General features: G+C 43.2%; 1 long non-coding RNA gene across 1 annotated transcript in view; it reads left to right on the forward strand.

Annotated features, from left to right (window-relative positions):
* Positions 1-17,076, forward strand: part of LOC139799992 (uncharacterized) — a 199,490-nt gene that overhangs the window by 75,764 nt on the left and 106,650 nt on the right. The gene's annotated exons all lie outside the window — the stretch shown is intronic.

Here is a 17,076-nt window from a genome sequence, read left to right on the forward strand (position 1 = left end):
CTCCCACAGTGTGCCTGCCTGCCACTCGATCCTCTAGTAGCTGCTTTCAGGAGAGAAAATGCTTGGTAATGCCTTGATTTCAGAAGAGTTTTAGGAATATATGTGTATACTTGTTTACATTAGCAATAGCTAATTCAGGAAGAAGAGCCTCGGTATTGCTTTTTTCTTGCAGTTGTCTCTCCCACCGCCTCTTGCTGCCTCAAACAGAAAATCTGGTGTTGCAGAGAGAAACTCACTGCTCAGGGAGAGCTGCACTGTGCTGAAGCAGCAGTGATGTGAGAAGCATCTTGGGCCTGGGAGCTTTAAAATGTCCATGTGTGTGTCCTAGGGTCAGGCTATTGAGACAAGAGTGGAGATCTTGAATCTGACCCCAAATTTTGCAAAAGGCTGGTGAAGTGACCAGCCAGACCAGGTCAGATGTGATGTGTTTGCAGTAGCCTGTGCTGCTGAGGATACCCACTGCAGTCTCTTGTGCTTGTTTCTTTGTGTACAAGGGAGCTCATTACCCAAACCAGAGCACGGAGCCCTTTCCAGTGAAAGCAAACAAGCAGCTCTGCTGGTGCCCTTGTGACCTGGCAGCTCATTACAGCACAGGTATGGCAGAGCTGAATGAATCCATCATGCTGAGATTGGGTCCCACGTCCTCACTGTGTCACCCTGAGTATTTTAGGTTCAGACTCACCATTTTCAACCAATAAGCAACACCCTCTAATGAGATGAGGTCCCTTTGCTTCTCCATCTCTCTGCTGCTTGGTTACTTCCAAGTTATAGTCCAAGGAGAAACAATTTTTAATCAACAAAACAACTCTTTAAACTATGCAAAACCAGCTGCCACATCCTATTTTTGACAGAGATGCCTTGGAGGCCCCACGTTCAAGCACTGGTTACTGTGGTGTGGTTATTTTGGGTGAAGGAGACTACTGTGGGTACACTAGTGCTGGGGAGTGATGGGCTCTGCATTGCACTCCTATTGCTTAAGCAAGGCATGGAAAACTGCAGCAGCCAAATGCCAGTGGTGGTTGCCAAAAGCATGTCAAAGGTGGGTACTGAGTGAACAACTTAATTACAGCTGGCTGAACAGGTTGGAAAGCAGAGGACTGCTGCTTAAAAAGGGGCCGTGTTGGTGGGTACTGAGTGAAAATGTGTACCTAATCTGCACTTGGGGCTCATTTGTGTGGCCAATGCAGGGGTTCAGGCATGGAGGGGATTCCCCACTAGTGATAGTGTTTCACAAATGCAGTCAGAATTAATGCTGAGTAAAGAAACCTCAGATATACTCAGCTAAGGACTAAAATGGACTGCCAGAGATTAGAATCATTCAGAGCTGGAGGCAAAATTCTGATGTTGGTTTTACTTGTGCTACTGTGAATCAAGATTAAACCCATAGAATTTGGTGGAGTGATGCTTATGTGTTAGAGCGTGACATTATTAACAGCTGGACATTATGTGCTTCCTGTAGCTTATCCACCAGCATTCACTGGTAAAAATAAAGCTCCCATGCATCTCACGTGTTGAAGCAGTATGCAAAGATTTGGGATGTAATTAACAGCCATTGTTGGGGCACTGGAAGAGGTGGCCACAAATGAGAACATTGCTAAGGAAGAGATGGGGCAGGAGAAAATACATCCTCTTTGCTCAAGTCTCTTGAGGCTCTCCTGCAAAGTTCTCAGGTGCTGCTGTGACAAGGAGGGATCAGATGCATTGGGTACAACAGTGAGGTGAGGGATCCCAGGAGTAGGGCTGCAGCACAACACAGCAGCCACGAAGTGGTTTTGCTTTGCTCCAAGGACAAACCTGGTCTGTCTCAGCAGCAGGCTGCACATGCAGGGGCTGCTCAGACCTCCTGAGCTGGGAGCTGCCTGAGCCCTCGTGCTGTTCCCTCATTCCGTACTGTGGCTGTGAAGGGTTGAGTAGAGCCTGGTGAGCTGAGGGATGCAGCAACTCCTCAGAAGTGCTGGTGAGAAACTCTCATGCCAACATGTTGGAAAACTCTGTTTACAAAATGCAACACTTTAAGAAAAAGCAATCAGTTTTGCCAATTTTTTTCTTATGTGTTTTTAATGAAGCATCTCCTTCAGCACTCAGTAGTCAGCATGAAAGCTGATGAAGAGGCCTGAGAGTCTGAGTTCTTTGACAGGCACCAGAGTCCTTGGTCAGCCAGGCAAGCTGCCCAGCACACCCTTTTTTCCCCAGACCATCCTGGAGCTGCTCCAGGGCTCTCAGGCCTAAGCTGAGTTCCCAAGCTGCTCAGGCAGGCAGCTGCCAGCAGCCCCTCCTTGGATGTTGTGTTTCAAAATCATCCAAAGATCCCTCAGCATCCACACTCGGGTGTTGCTGAGAAATTGCACATTGCAGAAATCCAGCTGTGTGAAAAGCACCAAGCTGTGGGTGTTTGGCACCCCAAACAAGCACTTGGGGCTTACCAGCCTACACATTTTGGGAAACTGAAATGTCCCTTTCTTCACCAGCCCAATATGCAAAATGCATCAAACCCCACTGGTGACACCGGGTAGTTTTCTGTCTGCATTTTGCCCTCTCTCCCATGGCACCTCTGAGGTGAGGGGGTGTAATCACTTGCTCCTCCTTCCTTCCAATTAGTGACCCCCTTTTTGTGCATCCTAAGATTGGCCCCTTGTGGCATTTGCATGTCTACACGGCATTAACATTTCCAAATTGGCATAGAGCAAGGCTGTAGCTCAGCAACCAAACAACTGATGTGCTTGTTTTAGCTAAAATGAGGGTACACGTGCATGTGCTGGGGGGGGTTGGAAGGGAAAGGCTGAGATGACTAATTGCTTGGGGATTTTAACCCAATTAAGACCAGTTAATGGACTTATGAAGTGGGTCGTTTGTAAATATCACCAAAAGTTTGAACTGTTTAATTGAAAATAATTCTGAATTTCTCAAGGTCTGACTCGACACAAGCTCCCCTGGTGCTGCCAGCCCGGCCTAGCACCCAGAGCTCTGAGGTGTCTAGGGGGAAACTGGATTTTGTAGGACCATCCCTTTCCTTCACCTGATGACTGAGCACATTTTGTTAGGGTTTCCATGGCTTTCAGAGCAGATGTGGAGCTGAGGTCCTGCCTGTGTGTGGTCATTAGAGATCCCATGGCTTTCCTAACAGTGGTGCTCTGGCCAGGTTCCAAATTGGGTAATTACATTACCTTTCCCCACATCCCCCCTGTAGTTTCCACTGGATACAATTTTCTTTTTCACATCCTGCCTGAATCCATACTGTAGCCTGTAACTAATTAATTTAAGAGCTTTGAAAGTATAAAATGGTATATAAGTGCTGCAAGTACTATTATTACTGGTGTCCCAGTGTGATGCTGAACAGCTGTCGTGGGCCAGCCTCAGAGGTGGGGGATCAGAGAAGGAGGATCCTTCAGAAGAACTTTGAGACTCATTGCAAGGATACTCTGTAAACCCACAACAAAACAGTATCTCTGTAAAAAGAAACAAGCAAGTAGATTTCATTTATTGAACTTTAAAAAGCATAACACCAGTATAATAATCTTCTCTTGATCTCCTTGAATGAAACAGTTTAGTTAATGTATTCTTGTGATGTTGATTTACTCTCATTTGTATTACAGTTACCCACACAGAGATTAGCATCTCCTTATTCCAAGAACTGTATAAACTGTAGTAAGCATTGGAATTCATATAATCCAAACAAATCATATGGTTAGAGAGATGAAAACAGTGGAACTGGTCATTCCTAACTAGCAGCTATGTTTGCAAGGACCAGCATTTTTAATTCCTCTCTGTAATCCAGGAGGATTCACGGAAATCAACTTTCATAATACCCACAGGCATCTTTTCATGGCTGGGGCTTCTCAAAGAACAGGAGTGGCATCTTGATTGGCCTAAATCTCCCTGGAGAGCTGCTCCTGGAGAGGCAGTGGACAGGGGCTGAGGCACAGAGCCTTTTGGATCCTTTGGTGGCACTGTTGGGAAGACCAACAGTTCTCCAACCAGGTGTATGTGGTTGCCCAAGCACCACTGACTGTTCCATACAGAGGTGCCACTTCCTTGGCAGGACCTTAGGAGCTTGACAGGCTGCAAACATCCCTGACATGGCCTGAATTTTCACAGGTGCTCAACTCTTTAAACTCCAACCTCTGTTGGGAGGACTACATAGAACTTTGCTGGTCTCTGTCCAGGCACCTGTGCTTGGAGATGGTTTTTGCAGTGGGAGTAAATGCCTCTGCTCTGTTAAGGGCCTACATCCTACACTGATGGGGTGACAAGGTCACAGCAGAGGAGGCCCAGTGTCTTCTCTCTGTCTTCTGAGTGTACAAGGGAAGTGAGATGGCAGAGGCTGCTTGGGTGATGAGGGGGAAGGCAGATCCAGACCTGGTCCTGCCAAGGATGCAGCTACACCAGGTTTGTTTGTGTGAGGCTGCCTGCACCCCAGCTGTGGGAACCCAATTATCTGGTTTTTAACTCTGGCCATAGGAGGGAGACTTCAGTTTCATTTTCCCTTGGAGCAAAAGCCCAGATCCAAAAGCTCTCATGTTCCAGTATAAAGGGACGTGTGTACTTCAAGGGGGACTACTATTTTTTTTTTCAAGGGATGAAACTCAAGCCTGAGGAAATTGCAGGAGGCAGCGTACCATCTGTTTAGCTTCTCTGGTTAGGGTAGGCTTTATGAAACCCATTTTGCTCAGGAGGATGAACTGGATGTGAATGGTTGACAATGACATTTAGAAAAGACAATCTGGCAAATAAGAAAGCATGAGAGTCTCCTGTGGACTGTTAAATACTGAATAAAATATGAATAGTGCTGTGTTATTACTAAAATGAGCTATTTTTAATGATTCCACTTACCCAGCCACCAGTCCTCTGACATGACCGTTTGCAGCAGTATTCCAAAAGCATGAATAATAAAGAAAGCAGCTTAAAAGTTGGCCTATATATTAACATATATTCTGACATGGATCTCAGGTGTCTCTAATGAAGAAAGATGATTGCACAAAGAGCTAACAAGAAAATCATGGCTTTCTTCCTCCCACCTGAAAGTTATTGATTTAATTTAGTGTAATGAGGCAGAGAAAAACCAACAAGTTTGATTAAAATTTTCTGTGCTGTTTTTGAACAGAAGCAGGGAGCTGTACTCAGGCTAGATGAGGAAAGGAAATAGTTTTTGGTTTAATAGCCACTGAAGCAAATGCTCAGATTTGGTAGAGTTAAAATTTTTTTGATTTACACTCCAGGATAATTTGTACCCAAGAACTTTTAAAGTCTGGATGAGATTACTATCTCTGGTTAACAGATGTTAATTTTTAATAAACCATGGGTTACCAATAATTGTTAATAGACCAAAACAAATATGGGGATACAATGTTCTCATTGCTATAGAAATCTGAAACGGGAAGAGGCCTTTCTGGCCCAAATCCAACCTTTAACTGAGTGAGTTCATATCTGGGCAGATTGCTCTAACAATTGTCCAACTAAGAAGGTCTCACATCTCCTTGTGAGACTTTGCCAAAACCAAAGGGTTAGTTCAGCTCAGTGGTTTGGGCCAAGGTAGCTGCCACCATTTCTACCATCTGGGTAAGACCCAGGGTGCTTTAGGAGAACCCTCTTTTTGTGCACTCTTTCAGTTCTCACTGCTGAGGTAGGAGAAAAATGTCTGCAGCTGAAATTAAGGAAATGGGCCAAATCATCCCCAGTCAGCCCAGGTTAGCCTGACCAGTGAGCTGAAAGTGTTACAATTCCCTATGGAAGTGGGACTGCTTCCACCAGGCAGAGCTGGTGAACGGGTGATTTATGCACATGCTTTTTATTTTCCAGAGCTTTGACCAAGACCTTGTCTCCATCCTGAAAAATTAAGTGGATGATTTCCAAACCAGACGTTCATGAGTATGATCCTTATTCATATGAAAACTTCCACAAGCCTAAGATCTTTATTGCAATTGCACTTGTAGTGCCTTTAATGGCTGTAGGTACATAATGGGTAGACCTGCAGAAGAACAGCATCATCAGTCAGGTTCAGTAATCCTTTTCCAAGCAGATGTTGAAGGATTTACCAGGACCTCTTCATTAGTACACCTGGAAACCTCTGAATTTGATTTAAAGGTACTCATGGAGTAGTAATTAACTCAGAACTACTAAGCACAAATACAGTTCAAGGAAATAATATTTCAGCTTTTCAGTCCTTACATGGAAAAATGAATTAATTATTGGCAATTACTGAGTTAAAAGACTTAACTCATGACTTGAAATACTCCCACACAATCTTGTTTCCAAAGCTTTCATTAACTGAGCTAATAATTACTACTACAATTAAGAGATATGAGGCATTAAAAAGTCTAAGATAATAAAACATATGTGGTTATTAAAAAAATTAGCAGTCAGTTTTGCCATGCGTAAGAAATTCTCTTGTTTGGAAACGTTCCATTTTCACACAAATAACTCACCTTTTGGGACAGTAAAACTGTCTCACATGCTGGCACAAAGCATCCTGGGACAGTCCCAAAACAATGCTTGGCTCTGACTCCTTGTGTTTACCTGGGGGAGTCTGTGGTCCCTTTGTGGAAAGGGAACCCCAGTCTGTGGTTCCCATTGTGGAAAGGTGATCTTTTTCTGGAGGATCTGGAATGGAGCTGTATGTCTGATGGTTTCTGATAGGGTCAAGTATCAGCATAGAGGGCATTTTTATTAGTTTCCTTGTTTTTCTCCTGGTTAATACAAAGGCAGTTCAGTGTCTGGAGTTGAAGGAATGACATCAAATGCTAAGCTAAGCCAATACTGCAATCTCAAACAATCATGTCTTTATGGCAAAAACATCTTCCCCCAAAGGGATAAGTTCTCAGCCAAAAGGGAAGCTTGGAAAAAAGAAGAGGTGGGCGGATAGAGAAGTCACAGAGATTCAAAGGGTGTCTGGCAGTGAACTATTTGGGAGCTTGGCTGATGGAGAAGAAGGGAAGAGAAAAGGGGAAACTGGAGCCCTTCTTTTATTTCCAAAATGGTAATTTCATTTACAGGGTAGCCCAGCTTTGATGAGGAGAAGGGTTAACAAACACATGTATGGAGTGTTTAGTCAGCTCTTAAACATACTTTTTTCATCTTGCTTGTTAGCTTAATAATCTTGTGCCAAGAAAAGATGGAGAAATGCTGCTTTGCCTCAATACAAAGAGATTCATTTTCTTCCTCTCCCTGCTTCCCCCAACTTTTGAATTAGCCACTGAACAGGAAGAGGAGTTATTTACAGGACTGTGGTGTGTCTCAGGCATTCCCCAGCACCAGCTACTCAGGGACACACACGTTTCCCCAGCAGAGTTTGCACAGCCACTCTTGGGGAGGAGGAAGGACCCTGGTGCAAGACCAGTGGAAACTGGGATGCAGCTTTTAGGAGTGATGAGGACTTGCTCTGCATTCCTGGAGTACTGTCTGTGTTTGTGGAGTGTTTCTGGGTGAATAACCTAAGGCTCTTGCCATAGTGTTGTGCAGTTCCTTTTAGGAAGAGAATTATAAAACACTGATATTAATTTTGTTTAGCAAAAGCAGGAGGATGGTGGAGGACCAGAAATGAGAATCCTGGGGAACATAATGGATAAGACAAGCTATTTGGAAGTTGTTCTGCAGCTATTTTTTTTTTTCTCCTTTGAATGATGTGTGTGAATGTGTATGTGCATCACTGTGTGCATAATATAGCAGCTGTAGGCAAACTGGGAAATTCAAAAAGCTGTGGCAAAAAGCAAGAAGTTAGGAGGAGAGACAAGTTCATCCTGAGTTCATCCCTCCCTGCCTGCCCAGGAGCTCATGGACACTGGGATATATCTTTACTTTGCAGTAGTGGTGGACTTTACATAAAATCTTATCCTTATGACTTTTCTTACCTGTTTGACTTGTTGGTGATGGGCTGAAAATGTGCTCACATCAGAAATTCCCAGTGATCTGGTCCTCCAGCTCTAAAAAGCCTCAACATTTGGCAATTGCTTAGTATAAAGCTTCAAGGCTTTTGGAAACAATAGGAGAAAGAGATGGGCTTAAACCAAAATCAGGACATGTCTGGGCATTGAAATCCTCTGGCCTTGTTTTTGCTGGTCTCTGCAGCATCTTTGTGGTACCAGCCATTAGGCAAAGCATTTGCAGTAGTTGATTTGATGCATTTTGTCCATTTTTACTCTTCATAATTGTACTAAAGCAGTGCTTTGTGTCTCTATTTTTTCTTTTTTTCTTTTTTTTTTTTTTTATATTCAAATTGGACGTGTAGCATTATGCCAGCATTTTCCTGCCTGTTGGGGCTATGGATAAACTATTCACTCTATTTACCATTAAATAGTCCTTCTTCCAACTCTGTGATTAAGCAACCATGTGATCTAATACTTATTTTGGTACTTGGCTGGCTTGCTGAAAATCCTGCAGAGAGGAAAAGAGATTTCCAGCTCCTCTGACCAGCCTGCCTCAGGAGGAGGTGTTCCATGAATTTGCTTTTCCTATCTCTACAGTTCTGTGATCCATAATATTCCTAGAAAACTTTTCAAGCAACATATTCATGAACATAGATCTCTTCTAAATATTTGATAAAAACCAATAAAAAGGGCCACAAACTGAAGCAGATTCATGGACTTTTCTTATATCACTGAACATTGGTAGATGTTTTCCAAGCTGTGATGTTGATGGCTTTTCATCCGATTCATCTGATTTCCATATAATAAGGAAAAGAATTGTCTTTCTCTAACTGTAGGCAATTGGATAAACCATAAGTCAGAATTAAAATATGATTATCTGTTATGAATATCACAGATTCCTTTCAAAGTTTCATTATTTACAATCTTTTTCTTGGTGACATTTCAATTCTCAGGAAATTATGCTCTAAATTGTACCTAACATGCTCACCACCCACATGTAACACATGCAACAAGGTTATGAGATAGAAAGGGTGAATGTTTCACTTTTAATTTTGTTTTTTTAATGAGATTTTGGAGTGGAGGCTGAGTATTTTGCTGAAATATATGGCAGAGATTGCACATTAAGAGAGTCTAACAGGGCTTTCAGTGACAGTTTTCTGCAACGTTATTTTCCTGCCATCTGGGTAAAATCCATCCCTGTCTCTCCCAAGCAATGTCAGCAGAGCAGGAGTCCCATCCCAAATCAGCCCTGAGGTTGGTGCAGGGGGAAGGAGAGGCCCCTGGATGGCACAGACAGATTGCCCCCTTACCCCCAGCACTGTATGAAAGGTGCTTGGGCTTTCCCCTCTTGGACTTAATTAATTTAGTAGCATGAATATAATCTATAGGAGCAGTAACAATGGGTTGAAGGACACACTATCAATGGGGTTTGCATTCCTTGGCCACGTGTAGCTCTTACAGGAGAGGTGGGCTGGGTGCAGGCTGTGTACAGCATCATCTCTTTGGTCCCTTCCTCCCACCGGAACCCCAGTGGTTCCCCACTGGTTTATCACCAGCACAACAGAACAAGGTTCCTTCTGCACTTCAGTGCACTTTCCTCGAAATGAAACCACATCCTTTTTTCTTTAACTTAAAAAAAAAAAACCTATATTAGGGGGAGAAATACTTACAAGCTGTAATCAGATCAAAAATCTGATCTCTGTGACTTGGTGTGACCATGAAGTAACTTTGTGGGACTGAAGACAAGGACTCTGGTTGTTCTGCCTTACCGTGGTAGTGAAGGAGCACAGAACCTGTTATCTACTGGAAAATACACCAATGGAGGTGATTTTGTCCTCTCTTTCTGGAGATTAATTGGCTTCTTTGCTGAGGGAAGATCTGGAAATTAGAGGTCTATAGGTGCCATACCCATATTCAGAAAAGATTTATTTAGGGGGGGTTTCCTTTCTCATTTCATTACAGCAGCAATGTAGCCTGAAACCTACTTCCACAGGCTTACAAAAGTGGCTTCTGAAACCAGTATCTAATGCACTGCTCAAGCCTTATGGAGCTGGCAATACTGGGATTACAGTGTTCTTATGTAGCAGCTGCAGGCTTTCCAGTGGGCTGAGAGACTGCCTGGAAAGCCCATACGGATTTCACTTGTCTTCACGTTAAGAAAATCTTCTCATTTTATACACCAGTGTCCAGATTCTCAGCAAGCCTCTGCTGTTTACAGCCACAAAATTTGTCTGCTCATATGTCTGGATGCTGTGATACTGTAACAGTGGATGCACTAGAAATCCCCTAGGCAGCTCTGTACTTACATCTCCCATGTTCAAAAGACAGCTGCAGAATCTGCTTATTACTGCACAGCTGTACTCAAAGAACTACTGCACCCCAAATATCACAGATGGTGCTGCAAAAGCATGGGGGTTGGTGGTTGTGGATATGAACAGCCTGGGAGCTGGGACTTGTGTAGGGGAAGGACAGCCCTGTCTGGAGAACCAAGGGTCTCCAGCTGTGTTGGAATATCATCTAGCAACAAATCTTAGGTATGAACTTCCCAGGGAAATAATTTGTGTTACTGTGACTCTCACAGATGCTAGTGAAGATCAGAACTCCCTGAATGGGGAAGAGTTGGTGTGGGGATGCGGGGTGATTTGCTGAGATGCAGAGGAGAGTCAGGACTGAGCCCACATTTCTGGTTTGGTTTTTGTTTGTTTATTTTTGTGGTTGTTGGTTAGGTTTTTGGGGTTTTTTTTTGGTTTGGTTTGTTGGGTTTTTTTAATCTTGGCTCTGAGACAATCCTTTCTCACTTCTAAATTTTAGAGCACCCTGATCTAGATTTTCTTCGAGCCTGTCTCTAATCCACTCTCTATAAATAGTCTTTGCATTCAGCAGCTTAGATGAGAAAAAGAAAAAAGGAAGGGCTGCAGAGCTCACCTTTTCAAAACATTCTTATTAGTAGGAGGGGGAGGAAGTAATGGGCGTTTGACTAAGTTAATGTACTCAGTGAACCATTGGAGAGCTGCCAACCCACATTTTAAAAAAAGTGTCAACATTAAATTTTAAAGTTTAAATGCATATTTTGCATTTTTGCTCTCAGCCCTCTCCAGAGCTACAGCACTTGCCAAGGCACAGGAGCAGGCATGGCCCAGCCTCCTGCAGGAGCTCCCCAGGGAGGCAGCTGGGGGTGGGTGCTCAGAGCACTTCTGTTCCCATGGAATTTGCTACGTGGGTGTAGAGAAACCTTTACCTGCTGCTCTAACTCACTTAGAAAAAAAAAAAAAAGAATAAAGAAAAAAGGATTTTACAGTACTTTTTTAGCTGAACCCGAGCCGAGTACGTGTGCTACAGATCATCGGTACGATCACACCTCCTATAAATAGGGTCACCATAGATATATCAGAGCTGAACACAGATTTAATTTAATCAAGGTATCTTTTAGTGTCAAGGCCCATCTGTTTAAAATTAGAGCTATGATTTCTCTAGGCCCTCTTCAAAATCGTGACGGTCCAGAATCCATATCCCTCAAAGGCTTTTGCTGGGCAAACAGCATCCAAAGCGCTAAAGGGAAGGATATTTTTCTAAGGATGAAGTGCTCTTTGGAAAGCTCATAGACAGGCAGTAAAAACAAATAAGTGAAGAGGGAGTTGTGCCGTTTGCTGGGGACTGCAGGGAAGAATTTGGCAAGAGGGAGGACTGTGGAGGGTAGCTCAGAAGCAAGGTGCGAGCAAGATGTTCCTTGGCAGAGAAGTGGGAGGAAAGGTATTTCCAGATGGCAGTTGGAGGGACCAGCTGCAGGGAGGAGAAGGAAGCAGCCCCGAGTGTGGAGGATTCCCCTGGCCCCAGCTGAACTGCCAGCACAGCTGTGGCCAGGCAGGACAGGGGAGGAAGGCAGCTGCCTCTGTGTGAGCCTGCTCACGTGCAGGATGGCAGCTCAGCTCTGCAAGCTGCAGGGTTTGAAAGGTTTCCCCCCCAAGGCAAGATCTCCCAGAACAACAGCATTAAGCAAGCTGATGTTCATTTCTCCTCTCCCCTCTTCTTACTGTATGGAGCAGGACAAGGTCCCCAAAAGTGAACCCCAGATGCCAGGTCTCATAAATGTTGTCCCCTCGGCCACTCCATGAAGGAGGACAAGAATCACATGGCGTTGATTTTATCCCCACAGCACCATAACACATGAGCCTACTGGGACATGATGTCAGTATAGATTTGCTAAATCTTTTTTGGATTAAACAGGCTTAAACAGCACCTGGGAACACATCACTCAGTACGTGAGCTTTCCCCTCTGTGAAATACAAACACTACAGGCTTATTCCCAAAATCCACAGCCGTATCAGTCCCCTTGGCCACCACAGTTGTCACCTTTGCCCTAAGGAGAAGAGCACGGTACACTTGCATCCAGTTAAACCTGTTCTGCCTGGAGGGGCTTTCTTGCCCTCTTTGCTCTCCCTCTGTGCCTGTCCTTTTCAAACTATTAGCAGAATTTAAAGGCAGAGCTTGCAGTAAAAAAAAAAGCTGTGTTTTAGCAAAACCAGCAGCTTTAATCACAGTTTGCAATAGCAGTTTGCACAGTAAATAATACTTGTTTTAAAATCATACTTCTCCTGTTAAACAACTCCTTTCTGTGAATAGAAAAGCCACCCAAAAGGCAAGGCAATGACACTCCTTTCTCTGTAGTCACTGTGCCCTCTGCAAAGCCCTCTCTGCTTGGCAGGTTCCCACTCACACCCCGCGGCAACCTGAATATAAGTTGTCTATGTCTGAGGTCACAGATTTAGCAAACCAGTGCCACAAAATATTTTTTTAATGGTTTTAAGCACCTTTTAAGACCACTTACTTGAGAATTCCCTTTCCATAATGAAACCTCAACCCCAGGCATGGGGGTCAGGAGTCTGAGAAATTGTGTCCAGCTTTGCATGTTGTCTAAAGTGCTCTGGAAGCCTTCAGTCCCCAAAGCTTTTCTGAAGAAACTGCCCTCAGACTGGCTGTAACTACACAAAGTGTTGCATTTCTGATGAAGTAGCATATCTGGTTCTTGTAGGGTATAAACACTCAGCTAGGGTGGGGCAATGATCTGTAGCCTCCTTCCATTTCCCCCTTGGTCCCAATGCAGGCTGTGAGCTGAGCAGAGCCCCCTTGGCTTTCCCACTGACTCTTCCTTGCCTTGAGGACAGCTGAGACAGCATCTCCTCCCTCTGCACTTGTCTGCAGCTTTGCCTGTGATGGCTGCTGCAGTCTCCAGGAGGAAAGGCAACACTGAACTGAGTGAGTTATGCACATTCATGACATACTTTTGTGACTGATGGCATGAGCAACCTGCCCAGGGGAAGCTGGGGCCATGATGAGTCTGTCTGACTCTGCAGCAGGAAGCTCTGAGTCACCTCCTTGAACTGTGAAGGCTGAATAAATTCCTTGGCCTGGATGGAATTTACCCTAGTGATCAGAGACTGCAGATATTTTCTTTTCAAACCTGGTCTTAAATATTAACCAAAGTCATTATTAATTCCTGTTTTAACCTAAAATGAAGATTACCATGACTGTCTTATCAAGTGTGCACTAGCACTCCTTAAAAGCAAGAATTTTACATAGCATGTTCAGATTAATATATATGCAAATAAGATATTGCAGATTGATTAGTAAGCAAATTAAGCCATATGTTATTTGTATATACATACATCTTTTCAAGCCTACTGCCTAGACAAGCCAGCAGGTAACTCATGTGCTTGTTTATGAACCCTTATGTATTGCTCCCTGGTAGCAGTGAAGCTGTCTCTGTGAAGCTATTTTGTCTGCCTCTGCCCAAAGATACAATGTTGAGAGTTTAAAGATCTTTTATATTTTAAAAAATAATTTTTCATTCCTGTATATGTTTGTAACTGAGCTGTTGATCTCCACCTAAAATCACATCACATAGAAATCAAAATATCACCTTTTCCAACTGAAGCCACCAGTGGGACATGATTTACCAAGTTCAAGTCACCAATATCTCCAAGATGACAGATTTTACCCAGGTCATTATAATATCAGCAGCAGAAGCTGCAGGCAGGTCGTTTGTAAAAAAACCCCGGTGTTAGCAAACCTAAAATGCCACAGGAGCAGCTGTTCCTGACTCAGCAGGTTGATGAATAACAGTGGAGGTGACACAAGCTGCTGTGCTGGAGGTCCTGCATGAGAGCCACTTGCTCTGGGACAAGCAGAGGGCAGCCCCAGGCAGTGGCTCCTGAGCCAGCCCACCTGTGTGGTAAGAGTGCAAGGGGTAGAGCTGAGACCTCCAGGGATTTCTTACAGGTGCATTTCCATCCCATCTGTCTTTCCCAAACTCCAGATGATATTATCCATTCCACGTGGATTTGCACCCTGCTTATCTCACAGAAACATGGATTTTGGCTGCAGATGTTAAAAACTGGGAGCTCAAAGTTTGAATCCATAGGATCTTCTTGTGGCCCACAGAGCTCTCTCATGGTGCTCCCTGCATGATTTTCTTCTTCTTTTCCAGAACAGCATGGATGAGCTCTCAGAGCATCTGGAGTAGCTGTCAGCTTTTCCAAGGCCTGTTTTCCCTGCCTTGCATCACTCAGCACACAAGCAATGTGGGACCAGTTTGGTGGGAGGCTTTAGTACTGCCAAGTGTAATGATGAGCCATGGGGTGGACCAGCCTTCTGTTTAATTTAAGAATCTTTTTCCTATTTTTTGAGCACAACAGCAAAATCCCTGTATCCAGCTGCATTTCACTCCTCATTACTTCATAGATCATCTCAATAATCTGATTCCAGTGCTCCCACACTCTATTCCCATTTCTCCAACCATCAGCCAAGTGAGCTGGGTTAAATTTCCTGCAGCACAGAGGGGACTAGAATAGACAATGCAAGAGCCTAATTAGCAATCTTTTCCTTTTACAACATATTGAAGTTTTCTAGGCACTGAGCCATATTCTTGCACAGCTTTTTCTTCTTCCCTCCCTTTTTTTTTTTTTTTTTTTTTTTTTTTTTTTTTTTGGTTGCTTCTAATTTTTTATTAAAGCATAACAGCCTTATTGACAGTTAAAGATACTTTCTTGCATACTGCTAAGCATGAAAAAGGAAAGTGTAAGATATACAGGATAAGAGAAAAGCAGAGCTCAAGCAGCTGGGCACATTGCAGGAGCTACACATACATCCCACAAAAAAAGCTACACCAGTAATTTGCTTTTAGTCAGTTCTTGTCTTGGGGATTTCCTCCAAAGACATTCAGAATTACCTACCTAAGACAAGCAATAAAACTTTCCAATTTTCTTCATTGAGCTGTATTTCTGGAGTGGGCCTCTTTGGCCTGGGTTTCCTCCTGCTGGGATTGTCCTCCAGAGAGGTGGAAGCAAATCCTTCTGTCTGTGTGTCCCCCAAGCAAACAATGAAAATGAGCTCCCTGAAAACCAGAGGAAAACCCTGTGATCTGGATTGTGAGCCTTTTAATGACCTATGTTTTGGTCTTGAGAGTTGGTCACCAACCATCCAGAGTGTGGTTGGCCCACGTGAAGAGTGGGCAATGATTGAAATCAGGAGTGGAGCAGAGAGATGCAATCGTGCAGCAGTTGGATTGTTGTCACGATGGTTTTTCCCTTTTCCTGGGTGTGCTGAGGAATGACTGTGGGACATTCAGGTCCCTGTCTTGCATCTGTCTTATGAGGCTTCAATTCTTCTGCAGCATTAATGAGTATCCTGGGCAGTCAAGTTAGATGGTTTTTTCCCTGTACCAGTCAATATTTAACAGCTCCCACTGAAATGGCCAAGGCAGGATCACCCTGAAGGGTCAGTTGTGTGTTGGGCCATTTGCAGCTCACCTCTATAAAACTGGACCTTGCCTCTTAAGGATTGGATTAAGCTCCCACTGAATTCAATAGCAAAACTGCCATTAAACCTACTGGAGAAGGCCACATGGTAGCACATGTTGGATTTTAATTTGTTATAATAGTAATCAATGCTAATGCAGTGATCCCCTGGAATAGTGGAATAAGAAAGAAGTGAAAAAGAACAGTGAACAAATGCTATTAATTCAGAGACAGATATAGTTATTTCAAGTAGATTATTCTTAGAAACACTCATAGCCTTATTTACAAGAATCTTTAAAAAATTGCAGTGCTACAAAACTGAGATTCATCACTGAGGTAAAACAGTTCATTATTATTTCTCAAATCAATTTCCCCAGCAGAATATGAATTACAGGATTTCAGCCAGCCTTTTTAAGAAACCTCGTTTAAAAATTTACATAGCTTATAACAGATTGCCAGAAATATTGCAAGCAGCCATTAATTTACTCCTAACCAATTAAAGCCTATGCTAACACATGCACTGATTTGCACACACTTGTTCCTAATTTTTCTTCTGCAGTTAAGCATGAACAAAAAGACATGTCATAGAACTAAAAGAATGTAGAGGCATTTTCATGCTTTCTTTTTTCAGATTCAAGGGCAAATGTTCCTTTGATAAATATCATTCTATTTTTTCTTCCAAAGAAGAAACCTCTTTACAAATCACTAAGCTTTTTTCTGCTGTTGATTGGCAGGTAAATTTGCAAACAGCAGCATCCCATCAGAAACAATGTCTGCTTTAGCTTTTCAGTTTAAGTTGTCAGGCTTTTTAATTTAATTTATTAAGGATATTACACTGAAGAAAGAAAAGGAACAATGGGATTTGGGCTTATTTTTTTTTTATTACTCAATTGATAAGGTGATTTACAAAAATGGTGATGATCACCAATGTTCTCGTGGGAGCCCTGTGTGTGAACCCTTTCATTTGCTCATTTTGTTAGTGGAGATTGTGCAATTTCAGTTAAATATCATCACTTAGCATTAATCTACGGATCCAATAGGTTAGCATGTTAGACTCACCTCAACTATGAGCAGATAGAGCTTGGGACTTTTCACAGATCTGTGAGAAAAAAAACATTGCAAGGAGGAGTGAATTTCTCAGCTTCATGTCTTTTTTGTTTCTAGGGTGCTTGTGCTTTGTTATCTGAGCTTCTCAAGGTGCATCCTGACATCTGTGGGTGCTCCAGGCTGAGAGAAGGAGTTAAAGAGTAGGGAAAACAGCAAAAGGAAGCTCAGTAGAAATAGAAGACTGGAAAACAAATTATTTGTCCATCAGTAAATATGCTTTCCTGGTGTCTCAGAGAGATGGTAGGAGTCCTTTTATCAAACCCATGCTAGGTGGTATGGATGTAGAAAAGGGCTCTTGGCTGAACCTGGGCTTTCTG

The sequence above is a fragment of the Heliangelus exortis genome, chromosome 9 (genome assembly GCF_036169615.1).
Source record: "Heliangelus exortis chromosome 9, bHelExo1.hap1, whole genome shotgun sequence".
In the NCBI taxonomy this organism is placed as follows: Eukaryota; Metazoa; Chordata; class Aves; order Apodiformes; family Trochilidae; genus Heliangelus; species Heliangelus exortis.